Source organism: Somniosus microcephalus, unplaced genomic scaffold (genome assembly GCF_052327205.1).
Source record: "Somniosus microcephalus isolate GS21.2 unplaced genomic scaffold, FLI_Smic_1.0 unresolved_chr1, whole genome shotgun sequence".
Taxonomy (NCBI): domain Eukaryota; kingdom Metazoa; phylum Chordata; class Chondrichthyes; order Squaliformes; family Somniosidae; genus Somniosus; species Somniosus microcephalus.
Genome location: NW_028225179.1, coordinates 25,673,304 through 25,692,164, shown reverse-complemented (window position 1 = coordinate 25,692,164; position 18,861 = coordinate 25,673,304).

Here is an 18,861-nt window from a genome sequence, read left to right as displayed (position 1 = left end):
TCTCCCGCTCTCTTGTCTATTCCTCCACGGGTCCCGATGCTGTCTGTATCTCCCACTTAATTTAACTCAGTGTCAATCTGTGAGGTGATTCTGAATGATTACCCTATGTTTGTGTCTTATATGAAATAAATGAGGGGATCAGAAAATTCTTCCTCTAACACTGGTGAACTAATGAGCCAACATTTATAACAAGATATTATTATTTGTGATGCAGCAAATACAATATTCCATCTTGAAAGATTCAGGTTCAATTCTGTGCAAAGGAAACTTTGACCCCCAACGTGCTTGCAATTGGCCGCCTTTTAATTTGACGTCACAAACGCCACCATTGCACCTCAAGGTGATTAATATCTAAGAAACAGAGAAGTCATGCAGTGAAAGTGTATTTGTAGAAAGGGTTGTGAGACTGTGGAATGCACTGGCCCAGCAGAGCAGCAGATTTAAAACAAGGTTTAAAAACCAGCTGCGTGTGGGAGGAAGGGGAGAGGGAGGCAAGACAACCACAGAAGATCTCAACAGAAAATGCTGGAAAAACTCAGCAGGCCAGGCAACATCCGTGGAGAGAGAATTATTGTCAACGTTTCAGGTCGAAACACTTTGCCAAGACTGAAAAGCACAGGAAATGAAACAAATTAAAATGCCAGGTTGGGAGAGAACAAAAGAGAAGTGAAGAGACATTAGGAGATATAAAAATCGGGACGAGATGCTGATAGGAGTAGTGGAGACAAAAGATGGCTCGAGATTAGGTGTGAAATGCGCTGGCAGAATGGGAGACAGCTGCCATGTGGAAGAGAAAAAAAGGGGGGAGGGCAAAAATAAAGGTGTGGATAAAAAATATAAGTAAAAATGTAATGGGGCCGAGGTTATAATCTGAAATTTTTTAACTCTATGTTGAGTCTGGAAGGCTGTAAAGTGCCTAATCGGAAGATGAAGTGCTGTTCCTCGATCTTACGCTAAGCTTCCATGGAACAATGCAAATGGCCGAGGATGGTGAGGTCTGAGTGGGAATGGAGCGGTGAATTATAATGACAGGCGACTGGAAGTTCGGGGTCATCCTTATGGATGGAACAGAGGTGTTCTGCACAGCAGTCACCCAATCTGCATCTGGTCTCCCCAATGTAGAGGAGGCCACATCGTGAGCAGCGAATACAGTATACTAGATTGCAAGAAGTACAAGTAAATCGCTGTTAACCTGGAAGGGGTGTTTGGGGCCCTGGACAGTGGGAAGGAGGGAGGTATAAGGGCAGGTATTGAATCTCCTGCGCTTGCACCGGAAGGTGCCGGTTGAAGGGGAAGGGTTGTTGGGGGTGATGGAGGAGTGGACTAGGGTATCACGGAGGGAGCGGTCCCTAGGGAATGCTGAAAGGGGAGGTGACAGGAAGATGTGTTTGGTGGTGGGATCACGTTGGAGATGGCGGAAATGGTGGAGGATGAGCCATTGAATGTGAAGGCTGGTGGGGTGAAAGGTGAGGACAAGGGGAACCCTATCATGGTTCCGGGATGGAGGGGCAGGGGTGAGGGCAGAAGTGCGGGAGATAGAATGGACACGGTCGAGGGCCGTGTCAACCAAGGTAGAGGGGATTACTCGGTTTTGGAAAAAGGAAGACATGTCGGAAGTACTGGGGTGGAAGGTGGCATCATCGGAGCAGATGCGGCGGAGATGGAGAAACTGGGAGAATGGAATAGAGTCCTTACAGGAGGTGGGGTGAGGAGGAATTGTAGTCCAGGTAGCTGTGGCAGTCAATGGTCTTGTCGTGAATTTTGGTCAACAACCTATCCCCAGAGATGGAGACCGAGAAGTCGAGGAAGGGAAGGGAAGATTCGGAGATGGACCATGTGAAGGTGAGGGAAGGGTGGAAATTGGAGGCAAAATGAATGAAAATGTCTAGTTCAGGGCGAGAGCAAGAAACGGCACCAATACAGTCATCAATGTACCGGAAAAACTGGTGAGGGAGGAGACCCGAGAAGGACTGGAACAAAGAGTGTTCCACATATCCCACGAAAAGGCAGGCATAGCTAGGACCCATGCGGGTACCCATAGCAACACCTTTGATTTGGAGGAAATGAGTGGAGTCAAAAGAGAAGTTGTTATCGTACAGGGAAGATCACCTTGGAATCCAATGGCACCGAATCTGATTTAAATCCCCCACTGTATTTAAACACATTTAATGTCATATTCACATTTTGAAGCATTTGAGCAATATTTGAGTTTTAACATAGAAGATAGGAGCAGGAGTAGACCATTCCGCCCCTCGAGCCTGCTCCACCATTCAATGCAATCATGGCTGATCATCCAAATTCAGTACCCGGTCCCTGCTTTCTGCCCATACCCCTTGATCCTTTTTGCCTTAAGAAATATATCCAACTCCTTCTTGAATATATTTATTGAATTGGCCTCTACTGCCTTCTGTGGTAGAGAATTCCACAGGTTCACCAAACTCTGGGTGAAGAAATTCCTCCTCATTTCTGTCCAAAATGGCTTACCTCTTATCCTTAGACTGTGACCCCTGGTTCTGCACTCCCCGATCATCGGGGACATCCTTCCTGCCTTTAGTCTGTCCAGTCCTGTCAGAATTTTATAAGTTTCAATGAGGTCCCCTCTCATTCTTCTAAACTCCAGCGAGTATAAGCCCAATCGACCCAATCTCTCCTCATACGTCATTCCTGCCATCCCAGGTATCAGCCTGGTGAATCTTCGCTGAACTCCTTCCATGGCAAGAACATCCTTTCTCAGACAACGTGACAAAAACTGCACACAATACTCAAGATGTGGTCTCAGCAAGGCCCTGTACAACTAGAGCAAGACATCCTTGTTCCTGTACTCACACCCTCTCGCTACAAAGGCCAACATACAATTTGCCTTCTTAACTGCCTGCTGCACCTGCATGCGTACCTTCAGCGACTGATGCACGAGGACACACAGGTTTCGTTGCACTTCCCCTTCTCCCAATCTATTGCCATTCAGATAATAATCTGCCTTCCTGTTTTTGCCACCAAAGTGGATAACCTCGCATTTATCCACGATATAATGCATCTGCCATGCTTCTGGCCAATCACCCAACCTGTCCAAATCATCCTAGAGTTACTCGGCATCCTCCTCACAGCACACACGCACACCCAGCTTTGTGTCATCTGCAAATTTGGAGATATTACATCAAATTCCCTTTTCTAGCTCAGTGATATATATTGCGAATAGCTGGGGTCCAAGGACTGATCCCTTCGGTACCCCACTAGACACTGCCTGCCACTCGGAAAAAGACCCGTTTATTCCAACTATTTGCTTTCTGTCTGCCAACCAGTTCTCTATCCAAGTCAATACCTTACCCCCAATCCCATGTGCCTTAACTTTACACTCTAATCTCTTATGCGGGACCTTATTGAAAGCCTTCTGAAGGTCCAAATACACCACATCCACTGGTTCTCCCTGATCTATTTTACCAGTTACATCCTCAAAAAATTCCAGTAGATTAGTCAAGCAGGATTTACCTTTTGTAAATCCATGTTGACTTTGTCCGATCCTGCCACTGTTTTCCAAGTGCCATGCTATTACATCTTTTATAATGGACTCTAGCGTTTTCCCCACTACCGATTTCAGGCTTCCCCGTTTTCTCTCTACCACCTTTTTTGAATAGTGGGGTAACATTAGCTACCATCCAATCCATGGGTACTGTTCCAGATTCCATCAAATGTTGGAAGATGATCAGCAATGCATCTACTATTTCTCGGGCGAGTTCATTAAGTACCCTAGGATGTAGATTATCAGGTCCTGGGGATTTATCGGCCTTCAATCTCATCAATTTCCCCAACACCATTTCCCTACAAATGCTGCTTTCTTTCAGTTCCTCCCGTTCGTCAGACCCTCTGTTCCCCGACATCTCTGGGATGTTATTGTTTCCTCCTTTGTGAAGAAAGAATCAAAATATGTATTTAATTGGTCAGCCGTTTCTTTGTTACCCATTATAAATTCCCCTGATTCTGACTGCAAGGGACCTACGCTTGACTTCACCAATCTTTTTCTCTTCACATATCTATAAAAGCTTTTACAGTCAGTTTTTATGTTCCCTGAAAGCTTACTCTCATATTCTATTTTCCCCTTCTTAATTAATCCCTTTGTCCCCCTTTGTTGAATCCTAAACTGCTCCCAATCCTCAGGTTTACTGCTTTTTCTTGCCAATATATGTCCTCTCCTTGGATCTTATGCTATCCCTAACTTCCCTTGTTAGCCATGGCTGAGTCACCTTTCTGTTTTATTTTTATGCCAAACTGGGACGAACAAATTCTGTAGTTCATCTATGAATGTTTGCCATTGCATATCCACCGTCAACATTTGAGTGACATTCTCCAATCAATCCTACACAACTCGCGCCTCAGACTATCATATTATGATCGCTCCGACCCAAGGGGCCTCGTACAACAAGATTGCTAATTAATCCTTTCTCGTTACATAACACCCAGTCTAAGATGGCCTGATCTCTGGTTGGTTCCTCGACATATTGGTCCAGGAAACCATCCCGTAAACACTCCAGGAATTCCTCCTCCACAGCATTGTTACTAATTTGGTTAGCCCAATCTATATGTAGATTAAAGTCACCCATGATGACTACTGTGCCCTTATTGCACGCTTCTCTAATTTCCCTTAACGCTGTCTCTGATCTACATTATCTGCTTTATGTATGTGAAATTATCATTGCTGAGAGTAACCATTCTGTGCAGGATTAGTGGCTCTTTGCTTTGGAAGTGTGTTTTGCGTTCTGGGACTTCACATCAATTAAAGGGCAAGCGGTACTGGGTTCGAATCCCGGCACGCGCCCCAAATACTTTAATAGAAGCACTTTCCTCGGCCAGGAGATTTTCAACAAGTCTTCAAATGATAACTGCCTGAAAATCAGCGTGTGTTCAGTATATCGCAAGAAAACGGCAATTTTATTATTTAAAGCAGGAATTCAGTCCCAGAAGTACCGAAACTCTGAGGTAAATATGTAAATCAATTTGTTTCCAGAAGCCTGCTCCACATTTTCCACATTGTCAATCTGGGAGGACGGGCAGGACATGCGTGCTGTAAAGGGCCTTTATTAACGGTTGTTTCTACCGTTTGGAAACAGAAATACTGAAATTAAAAGGACTTTTGGATGACTCCATTTGCATAATAATGTTAGTTCGAGGTTGGTGAGAGGGTAAAGTCCCAGGACTGTTAATCCAGTTGGAAGATACGTGGCCTGAAAATGTTACAGTCCCCAAGTTAGAGGATATTTTCTCTCCCTTTGCTAAAATTCTCCCAATTTCTCAACCTAATATTTCACCCAGCTCTAATGGAAAGAAGATGGAATCGAGAGCGCCTTCCTCCTTCCTCCCTTCCTTCCCTCCTTGCTTCATTCCCTTCCTCCTTGTTCGTGGCTTCCGGCCTCATTGGCCAATGAGGCTGACTTTGATTTTAACTCTGTGATCGACATCTTATCAGTTCCAGTCCTAACCTCGTCTTTTTGCAGATTTATTCCAGTCTATCTGATGGAAACTCTCCAACATTTAATAAAACCGCCCATTAATGCCTGTGAGTTATAACAGGCTTTTTCAAGGTGAAGGAAATATTAGAGGAACAGAACAACTCCTGCACCAATCGAAATAGAGTCAGTGCCCAGCTCTGCTGTTCAGGGCAATCCTCGCCTCCTCGTTTTTCATTTTCACGTTGATGGGAAAATCTGAGAGCGAACTCCAATCTACACGGGCTTTACACTGGTTAACAGACATAAATCAAAGAGCAGGGATAAACGGGTCGTTTTGAGGATGGCAGGCATTGACTAGTCGGGTACCACAAGGATCGGTGCTTGGGCCCCACCTATTCACCATCTATATCAATGATTTGGATGAGGGGACTATATGTAACATTTCCAAATTTGCTGGTGATACAAAGCTAGGTGACAGGGTCGATTGTGAAAAGGAAGTGAGGAGGCTTCAAGGGGATCTATACAGGCTCAGTGAGTGGGCTAGAACATGGCAGATGGAAGATAATGTGGATAAATGTGAGGGTATCCACGTTGTTCGAAAAAACAGAAAGGTGAACAATTGGGGAATGCAGATGATCAAAGGGATGTGGGTGTCCTTGTATATCAGTCACTGAAAGTTAATGTGCAGGTGCAGCAAGTCATTAGGAAGGCAATTGGTATGCGGGCCTTCATTACAAGAAGGTTTGGGTACAGGAGTGAAGAAGTCTTACTCCAAATATATAGGGCATTGGTGAGGCCACACCTGGAGTACTGTGTACAATTTTGATCTCCTTTCCTATGGAAGCATATACTTGCCATAGAGGGGCTGCATCGAAGATTCATGAAATTGATTCCTCAGATGGCAGGACCATCCTATGAGAAGACATTGAGTAAACTAGGCTTATATTCTCTTGAATTCAGAACAATTAGAGGGGATCTCTTTGGAGCATGCAATATTATTATAGGGTGGATGCTGGGAGAATATTTTCCAAGGCTGGGGAGTCTAGAACCAGGGGCCACAGTCTCAGGATAAAGGGTAGGCCATTTAGGAATGAGATGAGAAGACATTTCATCACACAGAGGGTGTTGGATATTTGGAATTCTCTAGCCCAGTTGGATGTGGAGGCTCTTTCATTGGGTATATTCAAAATAGAATTCGATAGTTTTCTGACTAGTAAGGGCATTAAGCGATATGCTGATAGGGTCGGTGAATGGATTTGAGGCAGAAATCAGCCAAGATCTCAATGAATGGCAGGGCAGGCTCGAAGGGCCGAATGGCCTACTCCTGTTCCTATTTCTTACCTTCTTATGTTCTTACACCACTTGAAAGATTAACGGAAAAAGCAAATGATGAGGGAGCTGGAAGAAAGGGTTAACATTATCCTTTGGAAATGAATTTAATTTCAAACATTTACCGATAACAGACCAGTGCAGTTTTCTGATTCGCAACAAGTCAGTACATTTTATTTCTGTTAATCTTTATCCCTGCTCCCACTCTTCATAAAGAACACAGGGTCCCGTGCCACGGGCATTCAAAAACATTTCAATTATGGCCAACCTCCTGTAATCGCTGCTTTCACCCTCTAGCGATCTTTCCATTTATCCTCTATTTATTTCAATTACACACTTCAAAAGACTTGTTAAGATTAAGACAGAACACTTCCGATCTAACTGCAACATAACAGCAGGCCAATAGCTCATATTTAAACCCCCGTTGGCAGCTAGGTAGCGCTGCCTGTCGCTCATGCACTGCAAAAGTTTTGGGAAAAGCGCCAGCCAGCATCAAAACAAAACCCACTTCTTCAGTTAACAAGATATCACAAGATTCTCTGAGGAAATTTCGTGAACAATCCGGCCGCTGTCCTTCTAAAGTCCAGTCCTGCTTTCGCAGCACTTATCTGTCAAGTGGTCACACAGATCTAAGTGTATCGACTGGTTGTACACTGGTGCAAATGGGACATGTGCCCCCATGAACCGCGGTGGTAGCAGAGAGAACTTAACCACGTAACCACATGAACGTGAATATTAGATTTAGGTAATACCGCAGGCAAGTGACAATGAAATGTAAGGAGGCAAGTAAAGAACGGCTATTGATTGTTGAAGAAGGAAAAGCTGGGAGAAGAGGCGGGTTTCAATTATGGAGCATCAAGCTCAGGCATGTGAGAGCGCGGGGTTTAAAAGGAGTGAATATGTTTTCACCGCCAACAAAACATCATTTTTCATGTCGTAAAGATTGATTTTTCAGTCTGTTCCATTAGCAGGTGCCGCAGAGGACAGATGATGCAAAGCGAGCTGTGACGTGATTTAAGTTTGAACCGAGGTTACTGCGGCCAGAATGCAGGGCACTAACCATGATACGATCACAGCGCCACACGTCGGCTTCGCGTATTTTTTCTGACCACAGCATAGTTGCGCACGACACGGATATTTATGCTGTTAAATATGAATAAAATGCGCCGTATGTTTGCAGCTGTTGATGTTTTTGTCCTGTTACTGTTATCGGAACATAGAATCAGCAGGAGGCCATTCAGGCCCTCGAGCATGCTCCGCTATTGAATTAGATCATGGTAGATCTGTATCTGAACTCCATCTACCTGCGATGATTCCATAAACCTTCACATCCTCGCCGAACACAAACCTACCGATTTCATTTTGAAATTATCAATTGACCCCCAGCCTGAACAGCTGTTTCGGGAATAGAGTTCCAGATTCCCACTGCCCTCTGTGTGAAGAAGCGCTTCCTTACATCATCACAGAACGGGGTTGCTCTAATTTTACGGTTATGCCCCATTGTGCTGGACCCTCCCAACAGAGGAAATAGATTCGCTCTCTCTTACACCTATTTGTTTGCAGCTCTGACCGAAGTTCACACCCCAGAACATTAACTGTCCCTCTGATCGTGTCCCGCTAATTTGGATTTGGAGTTCATGCCTCTTTCCCTGATGATTCTTTGCGTCCTGTCTCTGCAATTGGATTTGTTGCATATTCCTGGCAGCAGGCGGCAGAAGCAGGTGGGATACGGGTGCTGATAGGGAATGCTGCTTCTCAAGGCTGTCTCACACCCCGCGGGAGCTGGCGGGGGTTTGAAAGCCTTCATGTGTCACACAATTAGAATTGAAGACGTGGTATCTTAAAATACCACCCTATATCAATCAAATCAAATCAAAATCAAATCAACTTTTATTGTCATTGTTAGTGCACAAGTGCAGTACAACGAAATGTAGGCTTGCGGCTCCCGAGACTGTACATTTGAGACACAACAGGATTTCGGGACGATTGCAAAATACTGCAGATGCTGGAAATCCAATTTCGGTAACCAGGCTGACTCCAGATCATAAGACCGCCTGCTCGAATCATGCCCAGATCGCGGCGACTTTTATACCAGTATAAATCTAAACCGCTCACAATAAATACTGTCAGCTTTCAATGTTTAGTGGACGATTTTCCCCGAGCGATGCATCTGATCCTCTCATTAATTCGTTTGTATAAACTTTGGGAAAAGGCGGAGCTGGAAATTATTAACAGGGAAATCATCTGAACATATCTTCAAGTCTCCCGGTCGCCCACAAAGAAGCTCAAACTCACCAATTCAGAATCACTTGCTGTAATCGGCTCTGTTGCACAATGGGTAGCGCATTGGACTTCTAGTGCAATGGTTGTGAAAGGTCATTTAAAATTTGAGGGTTTGAGTCCCGCCAGAGTCGCTGTTCAGTCAGGTTTTGGTGATGAACTTTTAAAGCAAAACCACATTGATGTCTTTCAAGGACTGAGAATCGCCAATGAGGTCAGTTGAGTTGTAAACAATTATCATGTCAGCTTCAATCTGCGCACATTCTGCAACTGTACAAAGACATCATTTGAATCTGGGAACCTCTCCCATAGAAACCAATGAAACCCCTCGAACGAGATTCAAACTCCGAGACAAACAAGCCGCTGGTAAACGAAGGTGTATGATTTCTTTCAGACTGCTTCTGTCCTTCCAATCTCGAGTTCCTATATAATGTACAGCAATATCAAGTGGTACCCGAAATATTTCAAGTCAACAATATCATCCTTACTTCACCGGTTTCGGTCTGAAAATTCGAATTTCACTTTTTAAAGACGTTCCCTGCCGTCTCAGTCATTGTTTCTTTCTTTACCCTTTCCTGCTGGTGCGGCAGGTTAGATCAGACTTGGCAGTTGAAGGAAGCCTGAGACGTCCATCAGTGGAAAACACAGAGAGACAAGACACAGAGACGTGAGACATTGAAAGATAGCGTCTAGCGGTATGATTCTCGCACAGAAAAATCCATTGATTTAAAAGCGAGAGGCGAGCACCCAAATCCCGGATGAGCCCCTGCTCTTTAATCAAAAATCCCCAATTCCCTCAGTTTGGCGACATTGCAGAAGATTAAAAATAATAACTGTCAAAAATTCCGCGATTTTATAATTAAAAGCGGGAATTCAGTCCCAGATGTGCAGAAACTGTGAGGTAAATATGTAAATCCGCTTGTTTACAGAAGACTGCTCCACATTTTCCACATTCTCAATCTGGGAGAGCGAACAGCACATATCTACATGTCTGCCGCTCACCCACAAAGCAGCACAAACTCACGGATTCAGAAACAGCTCATAGATGAAGAATGAAAGATAAACACAACCAGAGAAACCTGCAAAACTGAAGTCAATGGGAATCAAGGGGAAAACTCTCCATTGGTTGGAATCATACCTAGCACAAAGGAAGTTGACTGTGGTTGTTGGAGGTCATTCATCTCAATCACATGACATCACTGCAGGAGTTCCTCAGGGCAGTGTCCTAGGCCAAAACATCTTCAGCGGTTTCATCAATGACCTTCCCTCCAACATAAGGTCAGAAGTGGGGATGTTCGCTGATGATTGCACACAGTTCAGCACCATTCGAGACTCGACAGATACTGACGCAGTCCGTGTCCATATGCAGCAAGACCTGGACAACATTCAGACTTGGGCTGACAAGTGGCAAGTAACATTCGCACCACACAAGTGCCAGGCAATGACCATCTCCAACAAGCGACAATCTAACCATCTCCCCTTGACATTCAATGGCATTACCATCGCTGAATCCCCCACTATCAACATCCTGGGGGATACCATTGATCAGAAACTGAACTGGACCAGCCATATAAATACTGTGGCTACAAGAGCAGGCGAGAGGCTGGGAATTCTGCGGTGAGTGTCTCACTTCCTGACTCCGCAAAGCCTTTCCACCATCTACAAGGCACAAGTCAGGAGTGTGATGGTATACTCTCCACTTGCCTGGATGAGTGCAGCTCCAACAACACTCAAGAAGCTCCACACCATTCAGGATAAAGCAGCCCGCTTGATTGGCACTCCATCCACCACCTTCAACATTCACTCCCTCCACCACTGGCGCACTTTGGCTGCAGTGTGTACCGTCTACAAGATGCACTGCAGCAACTCGCCAAAGTTCCTTCAACAGCAACTTCCAAACCCGTGACCTCTACCACTTAGAAGGACAAGGGCAGCAGACGCATGGGAACATCACCACCTACAAGTTCCCCTCCCAGCCACACACCATCCTGACTTGGAATTGTATCGCCGTTCCTTCACTGTCGCTGGGCCAAAATCTTGGAAATCCCTTCCTAACAGCATTGTGGGTGTAACTACACCATATGGACTGCAGCAGTTCAGGAAGACTGCTCACCACCATCTTCTCAAGGGCAATTAGGGATGGCCACTAAATGCAGGCCTAGCCAGCGCCGCCCAAATACCATCAAGGATTAATTTTTTTTTTTTAAATACATGTAACACAGTAACAACGAGGATGCGATCCCAACCCTGAAAGAAATTCAACTTCACCGCTTATCCTGCCCGTGCACACAGATCTACAATGTTGAAAATGTACAATCAGCTTAATGTAAGCAACAGGCCTTCCGTTACTTCAGGTGAGGACTGTCAAAAATGGTCGGTTTCACGCCAGATTCAGAATATAAAAAGTGTCGCCCAGATAATTAAACGACCGTGGTAAGATTTGAACCTTCAATCTTCGGATAATTGAAGAATTATGCAACCGAAGTCAGACGCCTTATCCATTAGTCTATGCGTCCGCTAATGCCACTGAATCTCTTTTTATGGGGCGAGTGAGCAGGTTCAAGGAAAGTGCTCGAAAAAAGAAGTGGATTGAGGAAAAGAAAGAAATATTTCAACTGAATAAACAGGTCCTCTGTGAGCTGGATTCGCACCAGCCCAGTGAAACTCAATCCAAATGGGAGGACGACATCGGCGGCTCGTTGGTCTAGGGGTATGATTCTCGCTTCGGGCATTTCACGATTAAAATGCGAGAGATCCCGGACGAGCCCCGACACATTCTGTTAAACTCAACAACTCGGTCATCAAAGCTGAAATCGCTCTGCTTCTAAAAAAACGGCATGATTCGAGATTGTGAGCTCTGCCATTTCAAACAGACACAGAATGATCCGGGACTGTGAGCACTCCCGGTTTAAACAGACCCAGAATGATTCGCAACTGACCACGACCCCGCCCATTATAGACAGGGCTGATTTTCAAAGCTTATGAAATCTATGGCAACATAAATCGGGCTGTTTCTATAACGATGCCCGGTTTAATCTTGGACGCCAAGTTGAAAGTTTACTCGATTTTCATTTTTCCCTTTATCTCCGTCATTTTACTCCAGCCAAATGAACTGAGTTTACGTGTCAGCCGTGGCTCAGCGGTAGCATACTCAAGCCTCACTCCAGAGACTTGAGTGCATAATACAGGCTGACACTCCAGGGCAGTACTAAGGTAGTGCTGCACTGTCGGCAGTGCCGTCTTTCTAGTAAAATGTTAAACTGGGGCTTCAGATCCCATGAGAGACTGCTGAAAAGAACGAGGATTTCTCGCGCATTATTTACATCTCAACCAAAGACCCTAAAACAGAAAATCTCGTCATTAAGTTTGATAAATATTTTTGAAATTAAATTGCCCCCAAAGGAGAAATTTATCTTTCTGCTCCCAATCATTTGCCTCTGTTGCCGCTAGTCTTTCATTCGCTGTCAATCTCAGAGGAAGGAAGAAGGAAGAGAGTGTTCTCAGTCTCCGATTCGCGATCTCATACTCCACTTTCATTCAAGATGGGTTGAGGAATTTCTTGGAATATTTTAATTTTAACAAGATATGAGTAATGCAGGGGCACAGACCAGCAACACCAGTGCAATTTTCTCGAAATTGTATTTCAAGTGAGATTCAGTGAAATGCTTGGAAAATGCATCAGCATCGAACGTGTAATACAGTAACGACGAGAATGAAATTCGAACCCATGCGTGAAAAGCACAATGGATTAGCAGTCCATCGCCTTAACCTCTCGGCCACCTCGTCGCACCGATGCAATGTTCTCAGACATTCCATTTCTTGCTTTTTGCATCTAATTAGAACTACCCTGAAAGAAATTCAAATTCACCGCTCATCCTGCCCGTGCACACAGATCTGCAATGTTGAAAATGTAAAATCAGCTTAATGTAAGCAACAGGCCTTCCGTTACTTCAGATGAGGGACTGTCAAAAATGGCCGGTTTCACGCCAGATTCAGAATATAAAAAGTGTCACCCAGATAATTAAACGACATTTGCTGGACTTGAACTTTCAATCTTCTGATAACTGTAGAAGTTGCAACCAAAGTCAGACGCCTTATCCATTAGTCTATGCGGCCGCCAATGCTGCTGCATCCCTTTTTATGGGTCGAATTGTGAGCAGGTTCAAGGAAACTGCTGGAAAAAAGAAGTGGATTGAGGAAAAGATAAAACTATTTCAACTGAATAAACAGGTCCTCTGTGAGCTGGATTCGCACCAGCGCAGTGAAACTCAATGCAAATGGGAGGATGCCATCGGCGGTTTGTTGGTATAGGGGTATGATTTTCGCTTTGGGTATTTCACGATTAAAATGCGAGAAGTCCTGGGATCAAATCCCGGACGAGCCCTGACACATTTTGTTAAACTCAACAACTCGGTCATCAAAACTGAAATCGCTCTGCTTCTAAATAAACGGCATGATCCGAGATTGTGAGCTCTGCCATTTCAAACAGACACAGAATGATCCGGGACAGTGAGCACTCCTGGTTCAAACAGACCCAGAATGATTCGCAACTGACCACGACCCCGCCCATTATAGACAGGCCTGATTTTCAAAGCTTATGAAATCTATGGCAACATAAATCGGGCTATTTCTAAAACGATGCCCGGTTTAATCTTGGACGCCAAGTTGAAAGTTTACTCCATTATCATTTTTCCCTTTCTCTCCGTCATTTTACTCCAGCCAAATGAACTGAGTTTAGGTGTCAGCTGTGGCTCAGCGGTAGCATATTCAAGCCTCACTGCAGAGACTTGAGTGGATAATCCAGGCTGACACTCCAGGGCAGTACTGAGGTCGTGCTGCACTGTCGGCAGTGCCGTCCTTCTAGTAAGATGTTAAACTGGGGCTTCAGATCCCATGAGAGAATGCTGAAAAGAACGAGGATTTCTCACGCATTATTTATCTCTCAACCAAAGCCCCCAAAACAGAAAATCTCGTCATTAAGTTTGATAAATATTTTTGAAATTAAATTGCCCCCAAAGGAGAAATTTATGTTTCTGCTCCCTAATCATTTGCCTTTGTTGCCGCTAGTCTTTCATTCGGTGCCAATTTCAGAAGAAGGAAGAGAGTGTTCTCCGTCTCCGATTCGCGATCTCATCCCCACTTTCATTCAAGGTGGCTTGTAGAAATTTCTTAATTAGATATGAGCAATGCAGGGGCACAGACCAGCAACACCAGTGCAATTTTCACGAAATTGTATTTCAAGTAAGATTCAGTGAAATGTTTAGAAAGTGCATCAGCATCAAACGTGTAATACAGTAACGACGAGAATGAGATTCGAACCCTCTCATACAGAAACACAATGGATTAATAGGCTATCAGCCTTAACCTCTCAGCCACCTCGTCTCGCCGATGCAATGTTCTCAGATATTCCATTTCTTGCTTTTTGCATCTAATTAGAACTACCCTGAAAGAAATTCAACTTCACCGCATATCCTGCCCGTGCACACAGATCTACAATGTTGAAAATGTACAATCAGCTTAATGTAAGCAACAGGCCTTCCGTTACTTCAGATGAGGGACTGTCAAAAATGGCCGGTTTCACGCCAGACTCAGAATATAAAAAGTGTTGCCCAGATAATTAAACGACCTTTGTAGGACTTGAACCTTCAATCTTCTGATAACTGAAGAATTTGCAACACGAAGTCAGACGCCTCATCCATTCGTCTATGCGACCACTGATGCCTCTGAATCGCTTTTTATGGGGCGAATTGTGAGCAGGTTGAAGGAAACTGCTCGAAAAAAGAAGTGGATTGAGGAAAAGATAAAAATATTTCAACTGAATAAACAGGTCCTCTGTGAGCTGGATTCGCACCAGCGCAGTGAAACTCAATGCAATGAAAGAATGATATCGGTGGCTTGTTGGTCTAGCGGTATGATGTTTCGCTTTGCATATTTCACGATTGTAAATGCAAGAGGTCCTGGATTCAAATCCCCGACGAGGCCTGACACATTTTGTTAAACTCAACAACTCGGTCATCAAAGCTGAAATCGCTCTGCTTCTAAAAAAACGGCATGATCCGACATTGTGAGCTCTGCCATTTCAAACAGACACAGAATGATCCGGGACTGTGAGCACTCCTGGTTCAAACAGACCCAGAATGATTCGCTACTGACCACGACCCCGCCCATTATAGACAGGCCTGATTTTCAAAGCTTATGAAATCTATGGCAACATAAATCGGGCTGTTTCTAAAACGATGCCCGGTTTAATCTTGGACGCCAAGTTGAAAGTTTATTCCATTATCATTTTTCCCTTTATCTCCGTCATTTTACTCCAGCCAAATGAACTGAGTTTAGGTGTCAGCCATGGCACAGCGGTAGCATACTCAAGCCTCACTCCAGAGACATGAGTGCATAATCCAGGCTGACACGCCAGGGCAGTACTGAGGTAGTGCTGCACTGTCGGCAGTGCTGTCTTTCTAGTAAGACGTTAAACTGGGGCTTCAGATCCCATGAGAAAATTTATGTTTCTGCTCCCTAATCATTTGCATCTGTTGCCGCTAGTCTTTCATTCGGTGCCAATCTCAGAAGAAGAAAGAGAGGGTTCTCAATCTCTGATTCGCGATCTCTGCTCCACCTTATTTCAAGGTAGCTGAGGAATTCCATTGGAATGCTTCAATTTTAACAAGATATTAGCAATGCAGGGGCACAGACCAGCAACACCAGTGCAGTTTTCACGAAATTGCATTTCAAGTAAGATTCAGTGATAATGCTTGGAACGTGTATCAGCATCAAACATGTAACACAGTAAAGATGAAGTTGGAATTCAAACCCACGCGTGCAGCACACAATGGATTAGCAGTCCATCGGCTTAACCTCTCGGCCACCTCGTCTCACCGATGCACCTGATTATCATTCCTTCTGAAATCGCTGGAAACATAAATCAGGCGGTTTTTATAAAGGGTGGCCGATTATGATGCCCGGTTTATTCTACGGTGCCAAGTTGAAAGTTTACTCCATTATCATTTTTCCCTTTATCTCCGCCATTTCACTCCAGCCAAATGAACTGAGTTTGGGTGTCAGCCGTGGCTCAGCGGTAGCAAACTCAAGCCCCACTCCAGAGACTTGAGCACATAATCCAGGCTGACACTCCAGTGCAGTACTGACGTAGTGCTGCACTGTCGGCGGTGCTGTCTTTCAAGTAAGACTTTAAACCGGGGCTTCTGATCCCATGAGAGAATGCCGAAAAGAGCAAGGATTTCTCGCCCATTATTTATCTCTCAACCAAAGATGCTAAAACAGAAAATCTCGACATATAGTTTGATCAATATTTTTGAAATTACCTTGCCTCCTAAAGGAGAAATTTATGTTTCAGCTCCCTAATCATTTGTCTCTGTTGCCGCTAGTCTTTCATTCGGTGCCAATCTCAGAGGAAGGAAGAGAGGGTTCCCAGTCTCCAATTCTCGATCTTTGCTCCACCTTCATTCAATAGTTGAAGAATTCCAGTGGTCTCTTATAATTTTAACAAGATGTGAGCAATGCAAGGGCACACACCAGAAGCACCAGTGCAGTTTTGATGGATTTGTCTTTCAAAGCCTATTATAAGCAAGATTCAGTGAAATGCTGTGAAAGTGTATCAGTATCAAACATGTACCCCAGTTACGACGAGAATGAGATTCGAACACATGCATGTAGCGCTCAATGGATTAGCCGCCCATCACCTTAACCTCTCGGCCACCTCGTCGCGCCCACGCACCGCTCTCAGCCGTTCCATTTCCTACTTTTTGCATCTAAGCAGCAATACCCTGAAAGAAAGTCCACTTCGCCGCTTATCCTGCCCATGCACACAGATCTGCAATGCAGAAAATGTACGATGCTCGGTTTATTCTTGGACGCAAAGTGGTTTCAGTGTATTTCTGTTTAGATGCAAAACGCAGGAAAGGGAAAGGCTGAACGCGGTGCATTTCTGCAACGAGGTGGCCGAGAGGGTAAGGCGATGGACTGCTAAGCCATTTTGCGCTGCACGCGGGGGTTTGAATCCCATTCTCGTCTATTACTGTTTTAGCAGTCCATTGCCTTAACCTCTCGGCCAGCCCGTCTCACTGATGCAGCGCTCTCAGACATTCCATTTCCTGCTTTTTGCATCTAAGCAGAAATACCCTGAAAGAAAGTCAACTTCACCACTTATCCTGTCCGTGCACACATATCTACAATGTTGAAAATGTACAATTAGCTTAATGTTACTTCAGGTGAGGGACATTCAAAAATGGTCGGTTTGAAGCCAGATTCAGAATAGAAAAAGTGCCGCCCAGATAATTAAATGACCGTGACAGAACTCGAACCTGCAATCTTTTGAGAGCTGAAGAATTCGCAGCCGAAGTCAGACGCCTTAGCCATTAGGCCACACGGCTGCTGATGCTACGAAATCTCTTTTTATGGGGAGAATTGTGATCAGATTCAAGGAAGCTGTTCGAAAAATGAAGTGGATTGAGTAAAGGATAAATATATTTCAACTGAATAAACAAGTCCTCTGCGAGCTGGGTTCGGACCAGCGCAGTGAAACTCAATGCAAATAGATGAATAACAGCGGCGGCTCATTGGTCTAGGGGCATTGATTGTTGCTTTGGGATTTTCACAGTTTAAAATGCGAGTGGTACCACGTTCAAATCCCGGACGAACCATGCCGCATTTTGTTGAACTGAACAACTCGGTCATCCAAGCTGAAATCGATCTACTTTTCAAAAAAGGGAAAGATCCGGGACTGTGAGCGCTGCCGGTTTAAACAGACACAGAATGATCCAGAGGCTTGAGCACATAATCCAGGCTGACACTCCATTGCAGTACTGAGGGAGTGCTGCACTGTCAGCGGTGCCGTCTTTCTAGTAAGACTTTAAACCGGGGCTTCGAATCCCATGAGAGTATGCCAAAAAGAATGAGGATTCCTCGCCTATTATTTGCCTCTCAGCCGAAGACACCGCGTAGCTAACGTGTTGGGCTTAGTATCTAATGGACGTTTGTCAGCGTAGGTTCGATCTCCACTTCAAGTAGATGCTTGCCAATGGCGATTGAAAGTAAAACCAATGCATATTTTGATAAGAAGCCAATTGAACCCTTCAAACAGCGTTTCTTCATTTACATTGGTGTTCTGAACATAGCAACAGGAAGAGTCCATTCAGCCCCTCGAGCCTATTCGCCATTCAATTACTTCATGGCTGAGCTGCGTCTTAACTCCATCCATCTGCACTGACTGCATATCATTTTAACGCAGGTTTAGCAGAGATGGCATATACTGCTATTTTGTGGGAGAGAGTTCCACACTGCTACCAACCTTCGTGTGAAGTAATGCTTCCTAACTTCTTTCCCGAATGGCCTGCCTCTGATTTTTCGATTCTTTCCCCTTGTCCTAGCCTCCCCCACCAATGGCAAAAAAAGTATTCTCTCTATCTACCTTATCAATGCGTTTCAAAACCTTAAAAACCTCAATCAAATGCCACAACCTTCTATATTCCAGGAAATACAAGCCCAGTTTATGTAATCTCTCCTCATATGTTAACCATTGGAGCGCTGGTAACGTTCTGGTGAATGTGCACCGCACTTCCTCCAAGGTCAATCTATCCTTTTATCGGACGGTGCCCAGAGCTGTACACAGAACTCCAGATGTGGTCTAACCAGATCTCTGTATACCCGTAGAATAACTTCCTCTCCTATATTTTCTAGCCCCTCGTTATACAGCCTATCGTGCTGTGAGATTTTTTGATTATTTCTGTACCTTACTGCTACATTTTAGTGGTCTGTGAACATGGAGCCGAAATCACTTTGGAACTCCGCTGTT